The following is an 11,291-nucleotide window of genomic DNA, read 5'->3' as shown; positions in this document are numbered from 1 at the left end:
GGCCAAGAAGACTGATTTAAAAGGCACTGTGTGCACACTTGGAGGAAGGTTTGAGAAAGTTTGAGGCAGTCAGGTAACATAGCTGTAGACAGAGCCAGAGGACCCAAGACCTGGCTTTTCTTCCCAGCAATCCCTGTGCACCCTTGGGTTAGTCAGTGGCCATTTCTGGGGCATGAAGGGATGGGGCAAGACCTATGGTTCGCATCTCAAGCCAGTGTCCATGAAGAGAAGAGCTGGAGAGGGATCTGAAAGTCCAGCTCTGTACTTCAGGAAGCCTGTCCCAGGTCTGGGCTGTTGTGTCAATGGCAGCTCAGCGTGCTCTTGGCCAATCTCACACTGACCAGAAGCTTTGACTGGCAGCCCAGGATGTCTGTATGATTAAACTAGAAAGACAGATAAATTGTTACTCCCCCAATTCTGTGTGTTCTGGAGAATGAATCTTTCAAAGCCAGAAGAAGCTGGTGAAAAAGATTCCCAGTGTTGCTAATGGGGGACCCACTGGCCTGGACAGACTGGCACAGGTCGGGGAAGAAGGACCAGGGGGCCACTTCTTATCATTCTCTGAAACCACCCTTGCAGCCAGATTTGGTGCCCTGGGAGGGGGCAATGGGAACCATTCAGCTGATTCAGGGTTCCCGTGCATCTGAATACAGATGTGCTCTTTTGAAAAAGGAAAGCCTTGGGCATTTCAGATCTATACCAGCAGTTTGGTGTTCACTAGTGGGTCAGACACTATTCTTATAGGCCTGAGGCAGTCGGAGTGGGAACACCAAACTCCAACCAACATTGCTGCTCTGTTTTAACAGCTTTCAACTAGGAAAAGAGACAAAGATAAGATCTGTGTCCCCAAGGTTTTCAGTTCCATTACTGGGGTTTTTAGGTCCTTCAGGATTAATTTTGGGTTTTGTTTGATGGCCTCACTAGCCCACACGTGACTTGGCAGGACTCAGTGGGAGGTGGTCCTGGGAAGTCTTGGTAGGCTCCTTTCAGATGCATCTTGTACACAACTCACCTCTCACATCTGCCCCTTCATCTCCTTGAACAGATGTTTCCCATTGCCCAAACTCATCTCTGTTTCTACTGAGATGGTGCTGTTACTATGATAAGGATTACTGTCAGATAATTATAATAACCATGATTTTTGAGAGCACACTAGGTCCCAGGTATTATTCTAAGCATCTCATTTATATTAACTCATTTAATTCTCATAACAGCCCTATAAGATGAAAGGTGTTATTATTCACATTCTACAGATTAAGAAACCAAGGTCGAGAATAGAAAGGTCATTCATCTTGGGTCATACAGCTAAGTTGAATCTGGGCTTCATGTGCAGGTTAGTGTGACTTGGAATCCTTGGTCTCTTTGCCATTGGGAGGGCTGGGGATACTTCTTATGGTGTAGGGGAGCAAGGACTTCTGGTGTGGGTGGATGCTGATTGGAGTGTCCATGGGGAGCCCATGCCCTTCCTTTGTTCCTTCATTCAGTGACATCGATGCCTCTCCAGGCCTTGGATCCTCTTTATTCTGGCATGACATCTGGTACCCCATCTACAAATCCTGAGTCCCCTTTGATGGTGACTTGTATTCCACCTAAGAAAGCTGAATCTCCTCTGCAGATCCTGGGGCAAAGTGAGGGACATCCAGCAGAACACACACTTGGCCACAACCTTAGGCCCCAAAGCTCAAGGACAGAGACTTCAATGACCACCAGGGTTAACACCTTTAGAGGCTTTAAGCTCTGAACAGATTGCACACCCCCTGCCCCCCACTGGCCACATATAATTAAAATTAAAACAATACTAACCCATAAAGTACGTGTAAGGAAATCCAACAAGTTTTGATTTTTCCCAAGATACTACTTTGATGCTTGAAAAAATATATAAAATTCTTTCATTTTTTTTTTCACTTTCTGTCTCGTGTACACACATGGATGTGCACATGCCCGCCATTCCCAGTATCCCGCTGCCCTCAGTGTTGTCTCCACTTGCCATTGAAGCACTCCATTGTCACCTCCTCTCTGATACTGACTTCTGGCCGTGAGCCCCGCACTGCCCTCCCCAGCTCTGTTTGCCTCTGCTAACCTTCTAGCATCTTGGTTGGGAAGGACTGTTGATGAATAAATGGTCAAGCACTCCTCTGAGCCTTGCTTCCCAAAGTGTGGTCAGTGAAGCAGCAGCAGCAGCAGCAGCAGCAGCACTTGGTAGCTTCTTATAAATACAGAATCCCAGGCTCCACCCCAGACCCACTCAATCAGAATTTAAGGCTGCGCAACTTGCACTGGTTTTCTCTGCACGTCACAGTTGCTGTTCTAAGGCAGTGATGCTCCAAGTGTGCTTCCTGGACCAGCAGCATCAGCAGCCCCAGTACTTATTAGGAATCTAAATTCTTAGGCCCTATCCTAGTTCAATTAGATAAAAATTCTATGGGTAGGGTCAGCAATCTGTGTTTTCACAAGCCCTCTAGGGGGCTCTGATAGGTTCTAGAGTTTGAGGAGCAATGTTGCTCTAAGATACATGAAGCAGGAAGCTCTTGCAGAAAAGTCTCAGGCCCTTGGATTTCCCCGACCCCACGAAGATAAGTAGCAGGCAGGCTGCAGCATTCAAATGGGATCCTGCACTATACTGATGATTATTTACACATCTGGGGTAGACTGGGAAATGGTGCTATCAGTATTGGGGAGATTTCAAGAGGCTGTCATCTATTGAGCACCTACTAAAGGCTGGGGATGGCCAGACACAGCCGTGGGCATCTTCATCTAATTTCAGTCTGTCCTGTTAAGAATTAGTCCACCACCTCCTTTGAAGATGAGGAATCTGTGGCTCAGAGAGATCAAGTGAGAAATGGAGGGTTTGCCCCCAGACCTGTCAGACTTCAAGTCAAGTGCCTTTTCCATAGAACCTCTGCTGCCTAGACGCCAGCGTTTCAGAAACATTAAGAGTGTTTACCCTATGCCAGTTGTAGTTATAACTGCTTTACCAATATTAAGTCATTTAATCCCACAGCACCCCACTGCACAGATGAGGAAATGGAGGCACAGAGAGGTTAACTTCCTTGTCCAAGTTTTCACAGCTAGGAAGTCATAGAGCCAGAATTCCTATCTGGTCAGAGAGGTGCCAGAGGCCGTGCCTAAAAGCCAGAGTTCATTTGCTGTCCTTTTATAAGCCAAGTACAGGTCAGGCAATGGGAACAAAAGAGGGAGTTTTTTGGCCTTGACAGGTTTATTGAGGTGGTTTATGTTTGGTTTCCCCAATTTCCAGCTCAGCTGTTTCACTTACATTCCCTTCATCCCTGGCAGGGTCAGCCTGGGGCTGAAGGCCCCTTCTAGCTCAGTCCAGGGCTCTCCCATTACATTCCCTAACCCCCTGAGGGTCCCTTGTAGGTATCACCCTCAGCTCAGACTGGTCCACTGAGCTTCCTGCCTAGCATTCAGTTGGCCAGCCCAAGGCCCCCAACTAGCCAGAAAAGCAAGAAATAAGAATCATATAGGTCCTGGTGTCCTTAGGGAAGAGGGTTAGATGGCAGCCAGATGGATGCCTTCTCCCAATCTTCCCATGTTTCAGTTCAGTTCAGTTCAGTCGCTCAGTCGTGTCCGACTCTTTGCAACTCCATGGACTGCAGAATGGCAGGCCTCCCTGTCCATCACCAACTCCCGGAGTTCACTCAAACTCATGTCCATACCGTTGGTGATGCCATCCAACCATCTCATCCTCTGTCCCCTTCTCCTGCCTTCAATCTTTCCCAGCATCAGAGTCTTTTCAAATGAGTCAGCTCTTCGCATCAGGTGGCCAAAGTATTGACGTTTCAGCTTCAGCATCAGTCCTTCCAATGAATATTCAGAACTGATTTCAGGACTGGTTGGATCTCCTTGCAGTCCAAGGGACTCTCGAGAGTCTTCTCCAACACCACAGTTCAAAAGCATCGATTCTTTGGTGCTCAGCTTTCTTTATAGTCCAACTCTCACATCCATACATGACTACTGGAAAAACCATAGCCTTGACTAGACATACCTTTGTTGGCAAAGTAATGTCTCTGCTTTTTAATATGCTGTCTAGGCTGGTCATACCTTTTCTTCCAAGGAGCAAGTGTTTTTTAACTTCATGGCTGCGGTGACCATCTGCAGTGATTTTGGAGCCCCCCAAAATAAAATGTCACTGTTTCCATTGTTTCCCCATCTATTTGTCATGAAGTGATGTAACTGGAGATCAGCCCTGGGATTTCTTTGGAAGGAATGATGCTAAAGCTGAAACTCCAGTACTTTGGCCACCTCATGCGAAGAGTTGACTCATTTGAAAAGACTCTGATGCTGGGAGGGATTGGGGGCAGGAGGAGAAGGGGACGACAGAGGATGAGATGGCTGGATGGCATCACTGACTCAATGGACGTGAATCTGAGTGAACTCTGGGAGTTGGTGATGGACAGGGAGGCCTGGCGTGCTGTGGTTCATGGGGTCGCAGAGGGTTGGACACGACTGAGCGACTGAACTGAACTGATGTAACTGGATGCCATGATCTTAGTTTCCTGAATGTTGAGGGTTTTTTTGGTTCTACCAGTTTATTGCTACCAATCCATCTCCCTCCACCATCATGCACGTGTGCTCAGTCATGTAACCCCATGGAGTGCAGCCCGCCAGGCTTCTCTGTCCATGGATTTTTCCAAGAACACTGGAGTGGGTTGCCATTTCCTTCTGCATGAATGTTGAGTTTTAAGCCAAATTTTTCACTTTCCTCTTTCACTTTCATCAAGAGGCTCTTTAGTTCCTCTTCACTTTCTGCCATAAGGGTGGTGTCATCTGCATATCTGAGCTTATTTATATTTCTCCCGGCAATCTTGATTTCAGCTTGTGCTTCATCCAGCCCAGTGTTTCTCATCATGTCCTGGTTTCCCACCCCTTTCTCCGCTGGACTTCTACATGCCAGGAGCAGCAGGTTCCCAGCCTGGTACAGGTCCTTAACTGCCTGCTTCCTGTACTGACAAGTGGGAAGATGGGCTGCTGGACAGCCAGACAAGCTAATGGGTCTACTGGCCTTCATCAGAGTGCCTGGGGCTATGGCCCTCCTCCCATTAGTAATGAGATACTTCCAACTGACATCTCTGCAGTGACTAAAGGTTTATGAAAACTTCTCAGAGCATTCTCTCAGTTAATCATCATAACCACCTATGAGAAAAGCATTCTTACCCTGATTTTTCAGGTGAGGAAACCATTGAGGTGCAGAGAGCAAAGCAACAGAGTAGAACTTACACAGGCCTGCTTACACTGTCCTGGGCCAATATGGTGCTCTATCCACACCTCCAGAAACCTGAGCTCAATTCTGTTCAGGTGGTATTAGGGCCAACTTCTTGAGAAATGAAGTGGAGTACCTGGTCCAGCTGAGAAACCTCCAGGAGGCTGGCCATGCTTTGTGGTGATTAGTCTCAGGGACCCAGCACCCCTATTCTGTTGCCTCTTGCTCATGGTTCTCCTGGGAGGAGTGGAGGATGGACTGGCTGCCGTGGTCATGCTGCCAGAGGTGTCTCATCTCCCTGGAGGCCCCCTTCCCTGACCCCGAGTCCTGTCACCTGTGACAACTATTCAATCAAGGACAGAGGGCTCTTAGTTGCCACCTAGTCTCTCGTCCTTCTCACTAGGTCTGATCTTTCCCAATCAACACTTTGAGTGCTCTCCATGGAAACCTATTCTATTGGCCACAAAGCCCCCCACCTCCATTTTCTCTCCAAAAACATCTCCCCTTTACCCTCACGTCTGCCTTTAGCAACTCTCTCTCGTGGATGCTCTGCTTTTACCCTTTCCCAGCTTGGCTTCTAGAGGCAGTAGGGAGACTGCTGGAGAAGTCCATGTTTACAATAGCTGTTTATGGCCCAGGGCTCTCATGCCTACTTCCAATGCCTCATCTCCCACAGAGAGCCACGTTATTGCTGTCAGAAAGAGCAATGAATCTTCCCAAGCTATATTATATGGTGGATGTTACTGTAAGGTATAGTTTGGGCCGAGGCAGGGAAAAAGGAGAGAGAGATAGCATTTGTAGTTGGGCAGGGGGTGATAAGTCCCAGAAACTCTTCTCCCCTTTCTCAGTCTCACTGCCCACCAGAAAATATTGGCTGGTCTTCAGTTAACACAGCACCAGGCCCCTGGCCTTTCTCTCCATCTCGGCTCCTGCGGCCTTCCCCACTGGCTTCAGCGTCCTCAGAGACATTCCTCAGCCCAACTGCCAGCCACCCTACAATCCCTGTAACCTCATCTACACATCCTCTCCAAAGAAGCTTCCCACTGGCTTGGCTACATCCTGAGCCTTGTCATTACTTGGGAAGACTTCAGCCCCAAGATTTTCAATCCTTGGCTCCTCTACCTCCATCCTTCAGATGACCAGCACCTTCATTCCTCTTAAACCTGGTCTTGGTTCCAGTGTTTGGCACTAGTCTGTTAAGTAACTGATTTTTGAATCAAGGGGAAAAAATAAGTTGATCCCCTCAATTCTGAGCATTTCAGTCCCTCACTGCCATTCCCCGCTCTGTTCTCCCAGCTCTCAGTCCTTTTCAGGTCTCTTTCACCTCCCTGCATCGTCTGCTCTAGATCCTGACGACAGCCATGACCTTCGTGGTTTGAAGCCATTCAAGCTTTGCACACCTTCTGCTGGTGCTGCTGCTGTCCCCAGCCCTGACTGGTTAGCTCCTAGCACTTATAAGTTTGCCACTCTCAATGGGAGGTCCTTGCTGACACTGATGTTCCACAATCCTTTAACTCATCCCATGGAGACTGCGGTTCTCCTTTTCTACTTTGCTTACATTACAGCCTTATGGCTACGCCCCTCCTAATAGTTGGCTTTCGATTTTGCTAAGGCAAAGGCTGTCCATCTCAGAATTTTTCTGTATGTCCTCCCTCCAAGTCTCTTTCTCTCTCTCCCCTCCTCCCTCCCTCCCTTACTTTCTTCTTCCTTTTTCCTTTTGTCTCCTAGGGAGACGTGTCTATCCTCTGCTCCATACCAAACCTCTAACTCCATCAATTATTTTCTTTCTCCTGTATCTCCATCTCTCCCCCTCATTTGAGTGCTGTTTCCTCCTCAGCCTACAAGGATTTTTAGCTCTCCCTCATCCTTCAGAGAAACCCTCCCTTGACCCTGCCTCCCTCTTAAGCTATCATCTTCTCTCTTGCCTTCCCTTCTCAGCCAAACTTCTTGGGAGCATTGTCTCCCCTCACTATCTCTGCGTCCTAACCTCCCACGCTTTCCTTCATCTACTGCATTATGTCCTCTCCCTCTTGCCTTAAATTGCGCTTTAAAGATCACCAATAGCTTCCTTGTCAGCAAATCGAGTGGCCTTTTCTAATCGTCACATCTGACCCTGCCACACATCCCTTCCTGCTTGCCATTGTCTCTTCCCTTGGCTTGGAGACAGCAAATGGCTCCAGATCTCTTGCATCTTGTGACTCCTTTCCTCTCTACTCTTGCCACACATGAGTCAGTTTTGCTATAGATTTGTCTTTGTCTTCTTCTCTCTCTACACTCTTTCCAAAGAAATCATGTCCATTCTCTTGCGTTCAGTTATTCTGATCACATCCCATTATTTTTCACTAGTCCTGATCATTCTTTCAGTTCCAGGCTGAATTCAAGTCCCAAGGTGCCCACTGGGCATGTTCATTTTAATGTCAGGCAGGGACCTCAAACTCAATGCCTCAAGCTTGAAGATACTACCTTTTCCTTCAAACTGGTCCCTTTCCTTATTGTCCAGTTTCATAAATGGCACAATCATCCAGTTAGTTAATAAAGCCCCAAACCTCATCATTGCCTCCTTCCTTCCTCTCACCACCCACATCCAATCCATCACCAAGTCTTATCATGTCTACTTCCTCAATATCTCTCCAGTTTGTTCCCTTCTCTCCAGGCCTATTTTCTATTTTTCCCTCATCCCTCCCTTCATTCAGCAGTCATTGAATTCTCTGTGAAGTCACTGTGTCAGGTTCTGGGGAAATCATGTTGAACGAGACTGTTGAGGTGTCTGTCCTCATGACATAGTCATTCTACTGAGGGAAACAGACAGTGAAAAGGCAAATGAACAAACATATAAGGAGTTTCAAAGGCAGCAAATGCACGGCTGTGGTAGAGAACAACAGGGGGGTCTATTTTAGGTGTTTAGAGAAAGGCTTTTTAAGGAGGTGCTATTTAAGCTAAGACCTGAAGGCTGTCAAAGAGCCAGCAATGCAAAGAGCCACAGAGTCAACTTTCCAGGCGAGGGACCAACGACTGCCTCTTTCAAGGCCAGAAAGAGCGCAGCATGTTACAGAGTAGAAAAGATGCCACTGTGGCTGAAGGGAAGAGAAGGAGGGAGAGGCAGGGACCACACCTTGAGGGGCACTGTAAACCAGAGAAAGACGCTTGCAGCTGATTCCAAGTAAAATCCAAAACCACCACAAGGTTGTAAGTTAGCAAGAGGTGTTATCTCATAACACATTTGGAAAAACTACGACTCAGCCATTGTAAAGAGAAGAAGATGGCAACCCACTACAGAATTCTTGCCTAGGAAATCCCATAGACAGAGGAGCCTGGGGGTGGGGGGTACAGTCCATCGAGTTGCAAAGAGTTGGACACGACTGAGTTTACTAGCAGCCACTGTGAGGAGCCTAGACTGCCGCAGGCTAGGAGAAGTAGCAGGAGAGTGGAGAGGAGACGTGTGCAGCTGTCCACGAGCGAGAAATGGTGATGCTGGGGGCGGGTGGAGAGAGGAGGATGGATACTTGAGGTAGATACTTGACATATACTTGCGGTAGAACAGAATCTGTCAATAGATTGAACGTGGGGAGTGAGGGGAAGAAAAGAATCAAGTAGGACTCCTGGCGTTTGGGACTGAGCAACTAGTAAATGATGCTAAGATGGGAAGACTGGAGGAGAAACAGGCTTCCAGCTGAATTCATATTTTTTTCCCTTTGGACATGTTTAATTTGGGGTTTTCTTTAAGCATTAAGTGAAGACATAAAGTAGGCCATTGGTTAAATGAGGCTGGCGATTGGGGAGGTTTGGGATGGACATGAACATTTGGGAGTGACAGACGTATATGTAGCATTTGAAACCATGGGAATGGATGTGCTCACCTCAGGAGTGAGTGCGGAGAAGAGGGTTTGGATAGGGAAGGAATGAATGGAGGGGCCAGTGAGGTAGGAAAAAACAAACAAACCAGGACAGTGTGTTTTCCCTTGAGAGATGAGACATTTTACAGAAGGAAAAAGTCAATCAGCATTGGGGGTGTCTGCTGAGAGGTGAGGTCAGATGGAGCCTGGTTGAAGCCAGCCCACGTGGAGCATCTGCTGTGTACCAAGCACCGAGCACAGGGGCTTAACAGGGGTACACAGATACAATGGAATATTACTCATCCATAAACAGAAAAAAATAATAGCATCGCATCAACCTTGTGAGGTAAGTGCTATGATTATCACCTCCACTTCAAAGATTAAGAAATTTAATGCCAGAGAAGTTAAGTATTTTTCTCAAGGTCATACAGTTGAGTAGTGGTAGATCCAGGGCTCAAATGCAGGCATGCTGACTCTAGAAGCCCTGTCTTAACAACCACGCTGAACTGCTTGTCATAACATCAGCTTCCAGAAGCATCTGCTAGATTTGGCAATCTGGCAGTTGTTGGTGATCTTGACAAGAGAAACTTTGGTGAAAGGGTCAAAGCCAGACTGCAGTGACTGAGAGATGAATGGACCCTAAGGAAGCAGAGATGGAGTGTAGATGGCTCTTTTGAGAAATTCTCCTATGAAGGAAAGCATAGATGTGGGTCCATAACTGAAGGGAGGTATGGATCAAAGGAAAGTCTAGTCTTTAAAAAACATTTCCTTTTCCCCTTCCCTCTCCTTTTGTTGTCTTTCTTCCCTAGCCACCTCCCCCGCCCCATTTTTGTTGAGAAGGAATTTATGGAAAGTATGTCTTTGTTAAAGGGAATGAGACAGAGAGTGGAAGGAGCTACCCCCCAAAATCTTGGGAAGGTGAGAAGGGTGGGCTCTAGACTACATTTTGAAGGGTTGGTCTGAGATAGGAGGAAGGCCTTGTCTTTCTTTTTTAAAAAAAATTATTTATTTTAATTGAAGGATAATTGCTTTAGAATATTATTTGGTTTCTGCCATACATCAACATGAGTTACCCATAAGTATACCTATGTCCCCTCCTTCTTGAACTTCCATCCCACCTCCCACTCTTTCCCATCCCTCTAGGTTATTACAGAGCCTTGGCTTGAGTTCTCTGAGTCATATAGCAAATTTCCATTGGCTATCTATTTTACATATGGTAGTGTATATGCTTCCATGCTACTGATTACTACTGGGCAAAGATTTCATTCAAAATTGATGGAGAAATCAAAAGCTTTATGGACAAACAAAAGTTAGGAGAATTTAGCACCACCAAACCAGCTTGTCTCCCACTTTGATAAGGAAAGAAGGAGCAGTTGGGCTAGAGTTTGTGGGGAGAAAAGGAAGTTCCTGTCTGATGGTGCTCATTTTCTCAGTGCATAATGAGGTGAGGTTATCAGCAGTGAGGGCTGGGGGTTTGGAAGAAACAGCAGGACTGACTCATATCCCCATCAATTGTCCCCTGAGCTAGAGCAGTAGTCCCCTCCCTGCTTCTACCTTTAAATTTATTGATGCCTCCAATCTCCACACAGAGGTTAAGTTACTCTCCTGAAAGATTAGAAAGTTTAACCCCTGCTCCAAAACCTTCCACGTCTTTACCTGTGTCCTCTTCTGCCTGTAATGCCTTCTCCATGGCCCACCACTATATACTGAAGCCTTCTCTGGAACTCTCCAGGTGGATACAACCTCCCTATCCAGATGGAACTGATCACTTCTCATCCTCTGTGATCAACAGATCCACAAGCCTGGCTCTGAGCGCTCTGAGAGCAGGTACTCTGCTATATTCACCTCCGCACTCCTTCCATGTCAACACAGTGCCTTGTTCATAGCAGATGCTCTACTGTATGTTTCTAAACATACATTGACCTGGGAACACGCATGAGAGTTGGTAGACCAGGCTTCTGGTCTTTTTCCCTTCCTGCGCCTTGCTTTCCATCTTTGTAACATGAGTGGATGGGACCTGATGGTTTCTAATGCCTCAGTCCTGATACTTTATGCCTCCACTATTGGTGAAATTGCCTGATGCTTCTGGGACACCACTGACATTGCCAATCTATAACCTAAGTTTACAAGCCTCTGGATGAAGACGGATGACTTTTCAACCTACATGTCAGCCTCTTCCTGAATCAGCCCTTCTGGCTAATAATAATAACATCCAGCATTGTTTGAGCATTTCCTAT

This window comes from Capricornis sumatraensis, chromosome X (genome assembly GCF_032405125.1).
Source record: "Capricornis sumatraensis isolate serow.1 chromosome X, serow.2, whole genome shotgun sequence".
Taxonomy (NCBI): Eukaryota; Metazoa; Chordata; class Mammalia; order Artiodactyla; family Bovidae; genus Capricornis; species Capricornis sumatraensis.
The sequence above is the reverse complement of the archived record's forward strand: the minus strand, read 5'-3'. Positions refer to the sequence as shown.